This window comes from Dermacentor albipictus, chromosome 4, assembly GCF_038994185.2.
Source record: "Dermacentor albipictus isolate Rhodes 1998 colony chromosome 4, USDA_Dalb.pri_finalv2, whole genome shotgun sequence".
Classification (NCBI taxonomy): domain Eukaryota; kingdom Metazoa; phylum Arthropoda; class Arachnida; order Ixodida; family Ixodidae; genus Dermacentor; species Dermacentor albipictus.
Genome location: NC_091824.1, coordinates 50,819,245 through 50,834,335, shown reverse-complemented (window position 1 = coordinate 50,834,335; position 15,091 = coordinate 50,819,245). Strand labels below are relative to the sequence as shown.

The window sequence follows — 15,091 nt, the reverse complement described above, 5'->3', positions numbered from 1 at the left end:
GAGCCAGGAAACCTCCTACACATTATAGCAGAACGCACGTTCAGCCAAAAATGACACCCACCACTCCTCAACAACTCCAACACCAGCACGTCAGTAAATGGTGCAGCGCCATTAAATCGTGCAGCGTGTGTACAAAGAAGCGCGAGAGAGGAGCCCGCTTGTCGCATGGCACGTTTCTGAGCGTTTGCACGCATCTACTCGTTATGCATGCCGGAGGCCAAGTGTAGGTATCGTGGCGGCGACGCTAGGTGGCTCCATGTGTTCCGCGCAGGTAGCGCGGAAGGGAAATCCCGCTGCCGTACACACCTCGCACATAAGCTAGTTTCTGTGGTGGCAATACGTAGGGTCACTGTATTGATTCAATGCTAAACGCATCACCGTGGACAGTCATCGGGAGGAGGGTTCTGCTTATTTTCTCTTTCAATGCCCCGAGCGAGTAGACGTCCATAGGTGACTTCAGTGCTGATGGTTGGAGTGATTATGAAGTCGGTGAGATCGTGACGTTAAATGATGCCCGCTTTATGCTCGCCTGGTGGTGAGGCTTGAACCTCACTCATGAAAGTCAGCTCCGGGAGTGACGCTCTTGACCAGATTTACCTCAGGCTTCTTGGTGACATCGGCCAGAATTCGCCAAGCTGGAGAAGTTAGCCACATCAGCGTTTTCAATGTTTGAAACCGCTTAAGAAGTGCTCAAGTGGTCAGCTTCAAACCTTGCATTAGGATCAGTCGACTGACTCTATAGGCTAACAAGTTTGCCCAATTTTCACAACAGCTTTTGCAATTTACAGGTTGAGTCGTCTTTTAAATGTTTGTCTCTGCGGTAAAACAAATCTCGAGCACTCTAAGAAAAAAGAGAGTAAAAAGTGAGTCACGGCAACTTGACCCTCTTTTTTCTTCCGAAGACCCACTTTTGCGCGAGTAGAGTCAGAAAGAAGAGTCAACATTCCCGCATGGGTCGTTTGACTCTCAATAGCACGCTAAGAGTCATGGAAGATCGCCATTCCTCTGATATTCGAGATGAGTCTGGCGAGAGAAAGATTTTAATGCAGGAGAAGAAATACCAGATAAACTCTTCTGTTTTAGGCAGGCCCTCGGGTTCCTGTCCTGGTTGTAATGCCGTGTATCATTCTTTTATCCTTGTCATGTTCTGTAATTACTTCGAACTCTATATATTTATTTTCCTTGACCATGTTTGTTGATACCTCACACGCTTAAGCGATAGCTGGATTCCCATGATAAGGAAAACTTGGATTTGTCACACTGGATTCTGACCATAAGTAAATCTAAAAAAAAGTATTGGCTACTAAAGAGAGCACAGCAAAGAGATAAGTTCAGTAGGTGCAGTCAACAGTGTCGATTGTAAATGTAATTCCGCGACTTAAACTAAATTTTGAAGATTTAAGTTCCAAAATCAATATCTTGTTATGAGGCGCACGGTAATGGAAAGCTGCAGATTTATTTTCAGCAGCTCGGGTTATTTAACGTGTACGGAATGCATGGTTACGCGCGTTTTCGCATTCTGCCCCCGTTCGAATGTGACTGCCGCGGTTGTGGTTGGACCCGTCACCTCGAGCTCAGCAGCGCAACACCAAAGCCACTGGGCTACCGCAGTGCGTTGCGTTTCGCGGCCAGAAACAAATATTAGCGTACGCAACACTGCTTTGGAACCCCCTAGAAATATAAAAACAAAAATACAGCAGTTTCGCCCCAATGCTGCATGAACCACTGCACGAACTATTGCTCGAACCAAGGTTCGTTGTTTCATCGGCTGAATAAACTGCAGTAAACATTCGCTTACTCCTTAAATTAGGAAGCACTGGCTCACGCGCGTACGTGCAAACAACAGATCTCACTCAATGACGGCGAACACTCGCTGTCACAGCGTTGGCGTGACGAAGGGCGCGAACAGAGCGGACCGAACGCTACTGCTGCCTCTTCCGTCAAAGCGTCTCCGCAAAATTGCGTTATCTGAGCGCCCCCCCCCCTCCCCCCAGCTTTGCGTCCATCGGAAATTATCACCAAAACAGAGCGAGGGTGGTGCAAGACCGGGCTAGAGCAACGGCTAGAGGAGGAGAAGCGCGCTAAACTAGCGCATCCCTCTCCCGGCTTGCGCGCGTTTTATCACGTGACCTCCTATAGATACTTGGGGCGCCCATCGAGCCCGGCTCAGCCTCAAACACTTCCTTTAACGCGCACAGCCAACGGCGCGGGATAGGATCTTATCGCAATTGACTTTATACGAAAGCTCACGGTAACACCGACAGATATATTTCGACGGTTGTGTCCATATAATTGCTATCGCAAAATTCGCAATAAATAGAAATTTGCACTAAGGACCAACCACGCTGCTTCTCCATGTCGTGAGAGAGCGGTGAACGATAGTTCTAGAAAATGTGTTGCTAAATCTCCGCCAAATGACTACGCTCGCATTTGGTGACAACGGCACACAGTCGCAAGAACTTGTGGAGGAAATACCGGAGTTCTGGCAGCTTCAGGTGCACTAGATCATTCAGTAACATGGGCGGCTTTGTAGTTCTACCTCACATCAGAGCAAACTGCACTCGACAGAAATGAAGGGCAGCCGCACCGTTATAGCTAAGCAAATTAAGGACAATTACGCCGCGTCTTCACACTTCGAGCATGCTCCGACAGCCCCCCGATAGATATTTCAAACGTAACCACGCTCGGACGGGCGAATTTTGCTTCTGCCAAGTGAACGTAGCGGGCATTTCAACCCGCGTGTTAAATTCATGGCTGTTTCATTCGTGAACATTACTTAAGTGACGTAAAATTATCAGTGAGCAAAACAGTTTTTATTTCAACGCAAGGAAACGAAACCGAAAGTAGCGCAACTGTTTTGCCCAGTTGTGCAGATACAAAATGATCCAAAGCCGAAGCCGTCAATAGCATGACGCCATTTTTAAGTTGCGCTGTATCACGCGCGAGTGCGTTGTCGTTGAGTGGTTCTGAAATCGCTGCGTTTGGGGCGACTGCAACCAAGCGTTGTGGCAAGTTACGGTGGGAGCTTCTGTCCGTGCTGTGTGATTGCGACGAGGGGACCGCCGCCAGCAGCAGCGTATCGCCGATTTCGTCTTTCGGTTTGCACTGCATCTTTCATTGTGATATGGGAGATCGCAACGGACAGAGACGACCAGATGCATACGAACCACTACCAGCGGGGACCTGTGACCTGTGCCATATTTCTCTTAACGTCTCAGGTAAGCATATCAGCTTTTGTTCCGAGTTTACAAACGGCGCGGACTCGGCCCTTCCGGTATGGCTACATTTTGCGCCACGTTTCTCTTGGCAGTTCACAGACGTTTCTTGGGCATGCGTGCGCGTATGTATGCGAAAATACTACTGGCAGACGGAAGCCTCAGGAGAGCATCTGAAATTATTGCAAAGCTGTACTGCCAGGAGAAACACCGTCCTTAACGACTCCGGTGACGAGTGGCCTGTCGCATCGAAAAATCCGTATAATATCAAGTACTGCGTAACTTGAAGTGTAGATACAATACTAGCACCAGTGTGACTTTCGCTGGCGAAGACAGGTAGTCGAAAAGACAGCTTGTGTATTCTGAAGATTTACTAGCGCTTTAGGTATATTACCGCGAATAATAAAAGCGCTACAACGCTGTATGGCAGTGTCAGGCAATGTGGAAGCACAGATATCTTAAGAGCGGCAAAGCGGCTGCATGCACAAGCGAACAGACACAGCGCTTTAAAAGCGCTGAAACAGAAAAAAAAATTATGTGCATTTGGCTGTAAGTAGAAAACACAAAACACGTTAGCTGACAATCTAAGCCGATGTATAATGTTATTATTTTTTATGTAATCTTTATTTTCGTGGTGGTAAATATTTAAAAGCATGAATTTGCTGCAACCTTTATATAGTAAATCCTACTAGGCATACAAAACCTGGCTGTGTTATGCATAGAAGTTGTGGTATTCCTACTGGATTTTCTATTTTGAGTCCGGTGTTTTATGAAAAAGAGGGTCTTTTTATTTGTAGTCTTATGTTAGTGCAGATATTTGGCAAGCAGAAATGAATTGATTGCAAAGTGGTACCTCCTGGTGATCTGCATATAAACCCAAGTTTATCCTGTCTTCGCTATTGTAATGTGCATATAACAGTTTTAAGTATATACTGCTGTAGTTGGCTTAGTCACTGTCGCGTATTTTGTAAAAGTACAAGGCTATGATTATTTTACTGTTTTCATGCAGAAATACCTTTCTTTCTTGCACCAAGAAACGCTCACAGCATTGAATGAAATGAAGTGTGGTGTATTATTCTACTAATTTAATAAAGGAAATTTCGTCTGCACTGCATCAGAGATTAGTTCACTTTCTTTTACTAAACAATGCGTTATCTCCTCTGCTACTGCTGTTCTGTGAATTTTTGTAATTTTGAAATGTACTTTATTTTAGGTATTCAAGAAATGCCAACATCCAGTAGACGCCATCTTATCCAGCACGTTATGGGTGAGACAGATCGTAGCAGGCACTTTCGCATATCTCATTAGCATATGATGCTATTTGTTGTAATTTTTGTGTCCACTTTCCTGGCCTTTATTCATTTCAGCATTATTGTGCAAAGGGTAATACTTTTACATCGAGATAGAGTAATTGTCCAAAGGAGAAACATGGCTGGAGGAGACGGCAAACATAAGCCTCCTTTGTCCGTATCTCTATGTTGCGCAGTTACTCTGTGATTGTCTACCAACAAGCCCAAGTTCTTCATCAGCTACATATACTAATTCTCCGTTATTACAATTTCATTGATACAACATTGAAAGTACAGAGGTGCACAGGAAGACAGAGACTTGAAATGATGAAGAGCCGTAGAACAAGGAGCATCGCTGGTGCCAATGTTTCGACAAAGAGAAGGAGATAAGTTTTCTTGTCAAAACATTAGCTCCAGTAAAATTTCTTGTTCTATCACTATTTATGATTAAAAGACAGCATTATTGCTCTTGCTTAAGTATTATGCATTATGGAATAAAGATTAGCAGGGTTAAATGTCAGGAATGTGAAATTTCTTGTGTATTTTAATGCTTCAGCGAAAGCCAGAAAAACAAGATGTAGAGAACAGCATTGTTATTTGTCACTACCCACGTTGGCCAGCTTCATCAGAGCATGCACTTTGTTGCATTATCGACCGCTGGCATTCATTAATTGAATTGCTTCGTGATTACTTATGTTTAGAGATGCTGAACTTGTTTTAATGCAGCTAAACATAGTGCGTGTAAAAAATATACAATGACATTTTAAGAGGCTTGCAGTTGAGTAGCAGATCATTTGATGGTATGAGCTCGGGTTTCCACTGAGCTTCCATGCACAAATCGGATGCACATTCTTTGTTTTTCATTGCTTGGATTTTCATAAGCATAAGTACCATTTGTTCTTTGTCGATGTTCCAGTTGTGTTGTAGGACCTAACTGTTTACATTTATTTGTATTGGTATCCATGTTACACAGACAGCTGAATTTTTCTCGTAAATTGTGACATGGTAAGACTTAAGAGCATTTGTGCAAATTTGCTGCAGGTACACTCTGGTGGCTCCCGCCCCTGCATCCTACCACCACTGTGTCCTGACTACGTCCACTAGAGAGTTCGAAGCCTTTGGCGGCTCCTGCCACTGCGTCCTGCCACCACCGTGTCCTGACTACGTCCACTAGGGAGTTCGCAGCCTTCGTGATGATGCCAAGCAGGCTGGAAGCCAACAGAAAGATTAAGGTAAATACATGTGATTAAGTGGCAACTTTTTGAGTGAAGTGGCTTGTAGCCACTCAGCAATGAAAGAGTTAACTTCAAAGCAGTTTAGACTCCCTGCTATCTGTGCAGGGATGCTCAAGTCCACGCAGTTTGCCTTAGCCGCCAAAAGGCTATGTGGATTACACGAAATGCGCTGCATATTTTGAAACCAGTAGGAGACCACTTGTACAATTTTTTTTCTTGCTTAACAAAAAACTGCTCTGATAAAGCTTTAGCAACCTAAAAACAATACAGTGTACACTCATACATGGTAGTGGGCATAAATTTACTAGGACTGCCTCAATAGTAAGTATGCCGATAAACACACCAAAACTGACTTTTTTTGCTAGTTCATCCTCATCTCTGTGCACTGCTGCATAATTTATGTTCCTGAAACCAGTTTTTGCATGCAGCACAACTCCTAAATACGTGGATTACATAAATTTGCAGCTTTTGCTGTAAGCCAGATTCATGAAAATAAAGTTAATAGGCCATTTTGTCCATTTTTAATGACCCATAATAAACTGAGCAGTGGCTAATAAGCAGTTCAATTTTTGGTGTAAGGCCTCTCTTTATTGTCCTGAAAAATTTGGCCCCCTTAATGAAGGAACCAATTTTTCTGCTATGCCTTTTATGATGCATAGATTGGTGCATTACACAAAATCTCACTTAGTGCTTGCGCCAGTAAAAACCCTTTTAAGTTAAGTATTTCTTGAAATTAACATTTGCGCTATATTGAAGGGCCTCCAGTTTTTCAAAAAAAATTTCAAGTGGTCGTGTGCCAGGTTGGTACAGCTCGCATGGAATAGCCTACTTACACAAATAGGGAGGGCCATGCCCTCCGTGATTGCTCAGTGGCTATGGTGTTGGGCTGCTGAGCACGAGGTCGCGTGATCGAACCCCGGCCACGGCGGCCGCATTTCGATAGGGTTGAAATGCGAAAACACCCGTGTACTTAGATTTAGGTGCACATTAAAGAACCCCAGGTGGTCGAACTTTCCGGAGTCCTCCACTACGGCGTGCCTCATGATCAGAAAGTGGTTTTAGCAAGTAAAACCCCATAATTTTAAGTTTTTTTAGGGAGGGCGAAGTAAACTTGACTTTATGTTAAGATACTATTATTGATCTACAAAAGACAAAATGAAACATTCCATCCTATAAGCAGCTCTTCACACTCATTTACACTTTTGCACATTTTTATACCTGAAGTCTGGTGGCTTGTGTCTGTTTTCATTATCTGCTATGTGCCGATGGTAAACTTCAGGTTTGCCCTATGGTGAAGAATATTGTGGTGCTTATAGATGTCGATCTATGTTTTTCAGGTTGCCTCGAAATTTTACCAAAGGCGTACTACACACTCGGGCCAGGCCTTTTTGCAAACGGCGTATAACCAGGCTCAACGCATGAGTGTCGAGTGAATCTGGAGATCAAGGCAACCTGCTGTGCAACCAGCATGCAACCTTTGGTGACCCCTCTACATGTTCCACCTATTTCACAGCTGCACCTCAGCTGCAACTTATCGAAACAGCATCACCAACTGTAGTCACTCATAGAACCATGGATGAATGTTGGGGTGGAGTGATTTGAAGAGACATTCTATTTGTCTCTTCAAATTCTTAGCAAATACTTGTGTTATTATAATTAATATGTCTTTAGTGCCTAGTTTTTAATGGTTCCTTTCTATTAGAATTCTCACCATCGATTACTGGTATTATAATGTATGTCTTTATGCCCAGTTTTTCGTAGTTGTTTCGTACCTGTGTATGTAATTGATAGGTTCATACTTGTTACACAGAAGGCTAAAATGCAAACTTACAGCATTTTTTTCTTTATTTTGATAATCTACAGCACTGCAAAGTGTTCAAGAAATGTAACCTAACGTGGGCTCTTGTGCAGGAAAAATTTAAGAGCAATATAGAGTACTTATTTCAAACACCCATTATTCTTGGAAAAGTCAAGAATATAGGAGCACAAAAAAGAACATATTAAACTAGAGAAACATGAGTTCCCCTCATAAGACTGATAATAATGCGACTTCCTTTCACTGCAAAGATACCAGTAATGTACTCGCATACAAGGTTTCAAACAAGAAAGCTATGATGCCCTTGGCATTTCTCAGTGCCTATTTGCCACACTGACAAATGTCGAAGGCATCGTAGGTTTCATGCACACATTGGTTGTGTTACACTTTTGAGTATTGCATTTCTCAAACACAAAGGTTTACAGCAGTGCTTTAAATAGCAAGTGCATTTCCTAATTTATTAGTACAAGAGTAACAGTACAGATCATGTAAAAATTATTTTACTGACTATATGTCCATGGATGCACGCTTCTGATGACATAGCAGTGACGTGTTCGTGGGATGAATGCCTTTATTTCAGATTTAAATATTGGCTTCCAGGTCTGGGTTAGTCTCTACACTGAGTAGTCTAGGTCAGAGCCCATTTACTAGAGAAAGTGAATTAAACTAGGAATTATAAACATCAAAAGATCTTGTTTAGGACACCAATAAGACAATCAGCAAGGTTCTTTGGTTATTCATTTCCAAATTTGTGAGGATATATTTTATGACTGGTTTCAATATTGTGAGAACAAACATTTGTTTGTTGTCACACTAGAGTTGGCTGCCCCCATTTGTATACAACCCCTTTACAGGCTAAAAATTCAGTGTGTTACCCTATTTACTCGCATAATGATCGCACTTTTTTGTAAAAAAATTGACTCAAATTCAGGGGTGCGATCATTACGCTGGTTAAATTTCCCGCAAAAAAGAAAACAAATATATTATCTGGCATTTACTACGGGATGACAACAGGTCAACAAATAGGCGGCTGCTGCTGTATGTAGTGCAGGACACGAAAAAAAATGGTGGCCGGCATAGCAAGCCGAACGCGCTGAATGCGTTTTTCTTCTCGTGAGTACATTACACTGCATTCGAACAGTTTCTTCCATATTAGTAACGAATAACATCGGCAAGTTTGCGGCAATAACATAGCCATGCCCTCTTTGAGGGGACAGAGATGGGCGCGCTTAGCTCTGCCAGTGACATAGGAACACATGGTGGGCATTCTGCGGAAACTGCGGCATTTGTCTTCACCACTATCCTAATGTGGCACGTTTCCGCTAAGGGTGGGCGAATATCTTAGCTGCGTTACAAACGTCGGCGAATGAATAGGGTACACTTCTAACGTATCAGTGTAAACGTGGCTGCTATCATTGCCGCTCGCGATTTGTTGCGTGCCCACAAGTGCAGATGAGAAGAATCGAAAGACGCCTTTTTTTGTTGTTTTTGTTGACCACAACCATTATAAAGCCTACACATAATAAAGGAAAGTTTGGTTGTAGCTTTTTTTTTGTCGTAGAAGTGCAGAAAGTTATGAAAGGAATGAAATGGGGCATCTGCTTAAGAAAGTTTTTTGCATGCAGTCTGCTTGGTTTGTCTTGAAGAGTCGTTTGCATAGCAGTCGACAGATGGTAAGCGCGATCATTATTAGCTAGACTTGGCACATGACACACCGCTGCGGCAAGTTCGGGGTGAAATCATTACATGGGAAATAAAAAAAATTGAATTTTGACGAGAAAATTTAGGAGTGCGACTATTACGCGAGTGCAATCATTATGCGAGTAAATACGGTAATAGGCTGTTTTTGGTTTCGTGTACTCTATGTTAAGGGATGCAAATGGTGACATACAACAGAAGGCAAAAATGACTAATGAATTCAAGCAGGGCATGGGGCTTTTTAGGCAGATGCGTGCGTGTGCTATTTATAAAGCTCCCCATGGTATGCCTGAAGGCATTTTCTAACACTTTGGTAGAATACACTGACACCCCCTTATTATCTCTTCGAAACAACTCTTTTATATATTTGTACTAGAGATTTGAATATACTGTCATTCACAAAGTGTCTTATTAGATTTGAATTGTCATTTATTTTTGTGTAGCTGCTGTTTTTCAGTTATGTCCTACACAGTGGCAAAATATTTTTGTGGGCACTTTCCTGTGTATAAAAATTTTCAGAAATAGCTTCATGCTGTATCTTATTTAGCTACTCGTATACTGCAAAGTGGTGATACCTATCCAAACAGCTTGTACAATTACTGGAACTATGCAAAAATATATTAGGCCACATTAAATAATTTTACAGATTGCAATTTCAATTAGATATCAGCATTCTGCATATCTTGAATAGTACGTATGCCAAATTTCGAAGTATAGGACAACTATAAGGGCATAAGGTTATTCTCATGCTATTGTGAGAAAATGTTTTTGAAGTATATTGAATAGTTCTTTTTTCACAATAGCATGAGAAGTATGCAAGATTAGTAGGCAGGCCTCTCTGCCTTCCTACTAATTTTGCATACTTCTAGTAACTTTACATGCTCTTTGAACAGATATCGGCACTTTGCAGTCTACAAAGAGCTGAGGTAGCTACAGCACACTGCTTTTTGTGAAAATTTACACAAGAAAGTGCCCGCAAAGATCAGTGTATTTTCCCATTATGTAGGACATAACTCAAGAAGCAGCTAAAGAAATACTAATGACATATATGACATCTGCATGAAGAACTCTACAATTTGCTCTCTTTTCAAGCCTCTAGCACGAATAATAAGACTGTTTCGAGTAATATTCAATCAGCAAAACATGCCCCTTGCTATAGTGACCTACAACATAGAAACGCAAATTGAACGCAAGTCTTTTTGTTGAAGCGACTCTGGGCTGTCTTCCCAAGGGCTTCTGTTAAACACTGAAATTTCCTGCATTTACCAGAAGTGCAATACTCAAATGTTTGTGTATGTGCAATTGGTATTGGCAAACTAACAGAAAAAAAGACAGTTCTGTGAAATGAAGAATTGACTATAACTTTGTTCGACATTTACATTTTGACTCCATATCTTTGTTTTGTGCTTTGTACTGAGTGTTTCAGCAGTGACTGCCGCTAAAAATTGAACATAACTGCTTCATGACAATGCGGCAATTTTCGCTGACAGAAATTTATAGCAGTGGCAGGCATTATAATTACCGTACTCAATAACGTCTAGTTTGTAAGAACTCAGACTAGCACCAGTTCCGAGATACACAACCCAAAAAGACATGATCAGATAGGTTTATCTTCCACACAGAATTGTCCCATAAAGCTTACAAAATGTTTTGTGGCTAAGTAATATCTGCAACAGCAAAGCATGCTCCACCAAGTATGGCGATAAATATTTCAGAGCTGTCAGTCTGAGGACTCCTACAAACTAACAATACCTTCAGCACTGACTAGCCTCAATAATAGTATGTCAGCCATTTTGCTGAAATTAATAAAACTTCAATTATTGTGATCTTGTTTACGAAAACATTTGCAATTGTAATTCAGTTTTAGTATCTGTCACTTTTGTAAATATTTTCCAATTAGTTTTTCAGACTACAATTTTTGGTAATAGAGGTATTCATTGCAGAAAGATCTAGTACATGGCACTTAATAATAAAGGTACTGGCCATCGTAGACTTTCTGTTGCACAGCTGTTTCTTGAAATCTGAAAGGATGTACCCGCCTCCTTATGTTAGCTAGAAACGGAAATCTGTCAGTATGTTTTGTTTAAAATACAGCTGATCAACCCGATAGTTAGGCTGCTTGCCAAATATAAATTATAACGATAATAGTGAAGGACCATAATAACAGAGTGATGCTGACTCATAACTATGCCCAGCTACATCCACGCAGCTGTGCCATACAATGTGCATGTGTTCAGAAGAGCCAAATGCCCCAGAGAGAAAGCAACAGTAACTCATTGTTTGTCATCTTGTTCAAGCAGATTATGCGCTAGCTGTTTTTATGCTCAGTAAATACATAAATCAGTCATGTCAGGTGTCTTACTTTAGGTTGCAAGTTCGAAGTTCTTGTAATCTTGCTTGTTTTTATTTTGTTTTCTTTGTGAGAATGAGTCACTTGGTTGCCTTCGCACATATTCTCAAAACTGTTTCATCACTGAGAATCAGGAAATTTAATTTGCATATGAAATTCCCAGTTACTAATTTGGTAGGCTTTGAGCTTAATTCTCTTATCTTTTATATGTTGATCTACCAAGTAGTCTTATCGTTCATTGAAACATATCCATGTAATGCAGAGAGGGCACCCAAATTATAAATATCTCTTCTTGCTTTCTACCCTGCTCTGGTGTTTTCAAAACCTAGCATTGGTGCAATGGCCTGTCTGCAGAAAAGTAGTAAAGTGGCTAAATTTAAAGGTCAACAACATAATTAAGATACAAAGCAAAAATATAAGTTCGCAATTGTCCCCCATAACGAGAGTTCTGCTTAGAATTTAAAAAAAAAATTGACATCCTGCTGTGGTGTGAGAATTGCTTTGGGTTCCAAGGGGACTACGTAGCACCTGTACTAGTGTATACAAAGCAAATAAAAAAGATCACTCCAGATTGGAGCGGCAGTGGGAAGTCAAGCACAGATGCTTTATTTCACGCACCATTAATGTGGTTTATCATCTGGTCCTGTTGTATGGGAATGCATACATTGGGAAGACAATCCTTTGCGCCATTGTTACCTTAGCGGGACACCAGAGAAAGGTAGAAATCGAGAACAGGTATTCACACTTGGTTGTCCACAGTGTGTTATTTGGATGTGTTTCACTCTACAAAAGACTACTGTGGTAAGTAATCATAATGACAAAGACAAAAGAATTAAAAGAGGTATGTGTCCGTCATCCGTCCGTGACCTCCAGTGTTTATAGAAACACTTCTTTGTGTATATGTGCCAAGCCGTAGGAAGGCTTTACGTAACTCAGTCATGCTTGCTAAGCTAAAGATTGGAATAAGGAAAATCACAAGAACATTGTATGAGTGATTTATAAATGTGGCACCTAAAGTAACTTATTCATGTATGTCCTGAGGATAGATTACAGCCAGTGCATAATGTGCTCTTACAGGATGACTTGTGATGAGTAAAAGAAGCCTTCCTCACATCTTCCTCTTTGTTTCTTTTGGATATTTGTGCACTATGTGTATTGTTACAGCTGCGTGCATGCAGCTGGGTATAGTTTGTTTATGTGTTCTGCTTCCTCTCTTGTACTCATCATTCATGCGCTATCTCTGCCGTAACAAAATACAGCTGCCTGTGCTACTTATTTTGTCAACGTGTTTACATTATGGAAAGTTTTGTATTAGCGGTTATTTCTACCTGTGAAATTGTCTGTGTCAGCTATTTTACTTAGTCTTGAAAAAGTGTGCTTCTCAACATAAATAAATAATCAGTGCAAGTGTTGCTGTATTTATTTTTGTAATTTTGTCAGTTATGAGGTTTTTATACACTGTTGCATGTTGTATGACAGAATAAAATTGATGCACAACTTTTTAATGTGGTGTTTTTCAGATCAATTTTCATCATGCTAACATGCACAAATTGTGTGGGAAAAAGTGCCAACAAGAGTACCATAAGGTAAGACAGCTGTTTTTACTATTAGACTGGATTATCAATTGCCAACCAGTTGTTTTCAGCAATCATAGCATAATGCATAGATAATGTAATCTAAGTTGGAATATTGTTTTTCTTGCACTTCATTATATGGGTCTCCTTTGTACATAAGTGCAGCCTCTCTTATTTGTTATGTGTAGCTTACTTGCTTAGAATGTTAAGTCGTAAGTTAAGTCTTTTAGAACAGGGAAATAGGTTGAACTTACGAATATCTTGACATATTATAAGAGACTTGTGCGGTGGTGAATTGACCTTCTACATGAGTTACATAATATTTTGGGGTCTCATTATGGTTCTGAGTGGCATTGCAGTGTCATGCATATGCAGCTGCAGGCTACATATTGGATATTTATTTAAGACTGTTTTGCTTAGTTGGCTATTGATTCCAGTTTAATGGTAAAGAGAACTGTCTTGCTTTCATAGTGATTCTGTGCTGACTTATACATTTGAATTTTCCAGAAGACAGTAACAAAGATTGATGAAATATTAACTTTTTCTTGCTAACCTGCCATGTGCTTTTTGTCAAGTTTACTGTGGATTCTTTGTTATCCTATGTTGTCTTTTCATAGTAGTCTTCTTGAGAACTAGCCGTAGTCGTGTGTACTTATAGCAAGAGTTGTTGACACATTTTGAAAAGCGGCTCGACACTGCCATCCAAGAGTGAAACGACTTGCAAGAGGCCGCATATGCCGCTAGCATTTGCAAGAGGCCGGCACCACGCACTAAGGGTAACTTGACACACATGGTGGAGTCATCAGACTCATCTAGAATTGTTACCTGAATCATTCTTGCAGTGTTCACGTGACACATTATCTTGAGTCGTTCGACTCTTTTAGAATTGTTAACGGACTCCCTCAGCACTAGTCTTGTAACCCTTTTGAGAGGGTATAGGAGACTATTACAACAGAGTATGCATGACTATTGTGTGCAGAGTCGGGCGAACACCTTGTATTGAGCACAGATAGTCTCGGGACTCTCTGCCAAAAGAGAGTTCGGGTGTCTCCCACAAAGTGAGTCGTATACGTGACGAGTCCAGACTCTTCGAAAAGAGTAAGGGATACTCTTTTTTTTTTCTTAGTGTGAGGAATGCGCCAAATTGTCGTGTTTTCCCTGTTCTAAAGGAATTTAAAATGCGTTTTATGAAACAGGATGCGTGCTCTTATGACGCAAAAAAGCTTAGCAATGGGCGAGGATATGATGCCCAATATTTGACTCGATGATGCCCTGTGCGGACTAGGCAATATTGCAAAGCGACACTTCGGTTCTCCATTTCCCAACCCTAAAGTCGGTTACTGCAGTTATAAATTGTAGGGGACAATCCATACAACACCCTTTAAAAATCGCTTGCTTTTACTGCAGTCGAATTTATAGGCGCCAATATGCTTCCACACCCCGACAGCATCCTATAGCTACTAGGAAGGTGTGGAATTTGTCGCTGCATAGACTCTAAGCGAGAACGCCTTTCACTGCAAAAGTTTGTATGGGTTAACATCTTGTATTTTAAATGTTCATTTTTCTTTCATGTCAGTCCAGTCACAAACGCTTTTGCCGTGCAAATGTAGATTACCTGTGAATGTGCTGATGTTCACATGTGAAAGGTGTGTCTCTAAGTGATTGTTGTGAAGCAGCTGTTTTCATTAAACGCGCAGATGTGCATATCGATACGCTGCCCTCTCAACAAAAAAGAAAATGCAGCCTCGAATAGATGGATTCCATCATTTTCACTAGTATGCAAGAAACGATGTGAGCTCGAAGTAGCTGCGTTGACCGATGGGGGTGCGTTGCTGTTTAATGTTTCTAACTTATTTCATGCGCGAATACAGCATTTTCAGACGACCGAAGACTTAGCGGGAGTACGGATGTTCC

General features: G+C 41.2%; 1 long non-coding RNA gene across 1 annotated transcript; it reads left to right on the top strand.

Annotated features, from left to right (window-relative positions):
• The first annotated feature begins 2,991 nt into the window (after positions 1 to 2,991).
• On the top strand, positions 2,992 to 13,102 carry LOC135913407 (uncharacterized). The gene is made up of 4 exons (XR_010567997.2): positions 2,992 to 3,218; positions 4,429 to 4,482; positions 5,546 to 5,736; positions 7,077 to 13,102. It is a non-coding gene; the product is annotated as an uncharacterized lncRNA (long non-coding RNA).
• Positions 13,103 to 15,091: the final 1,989 nt, after the last annotated feature.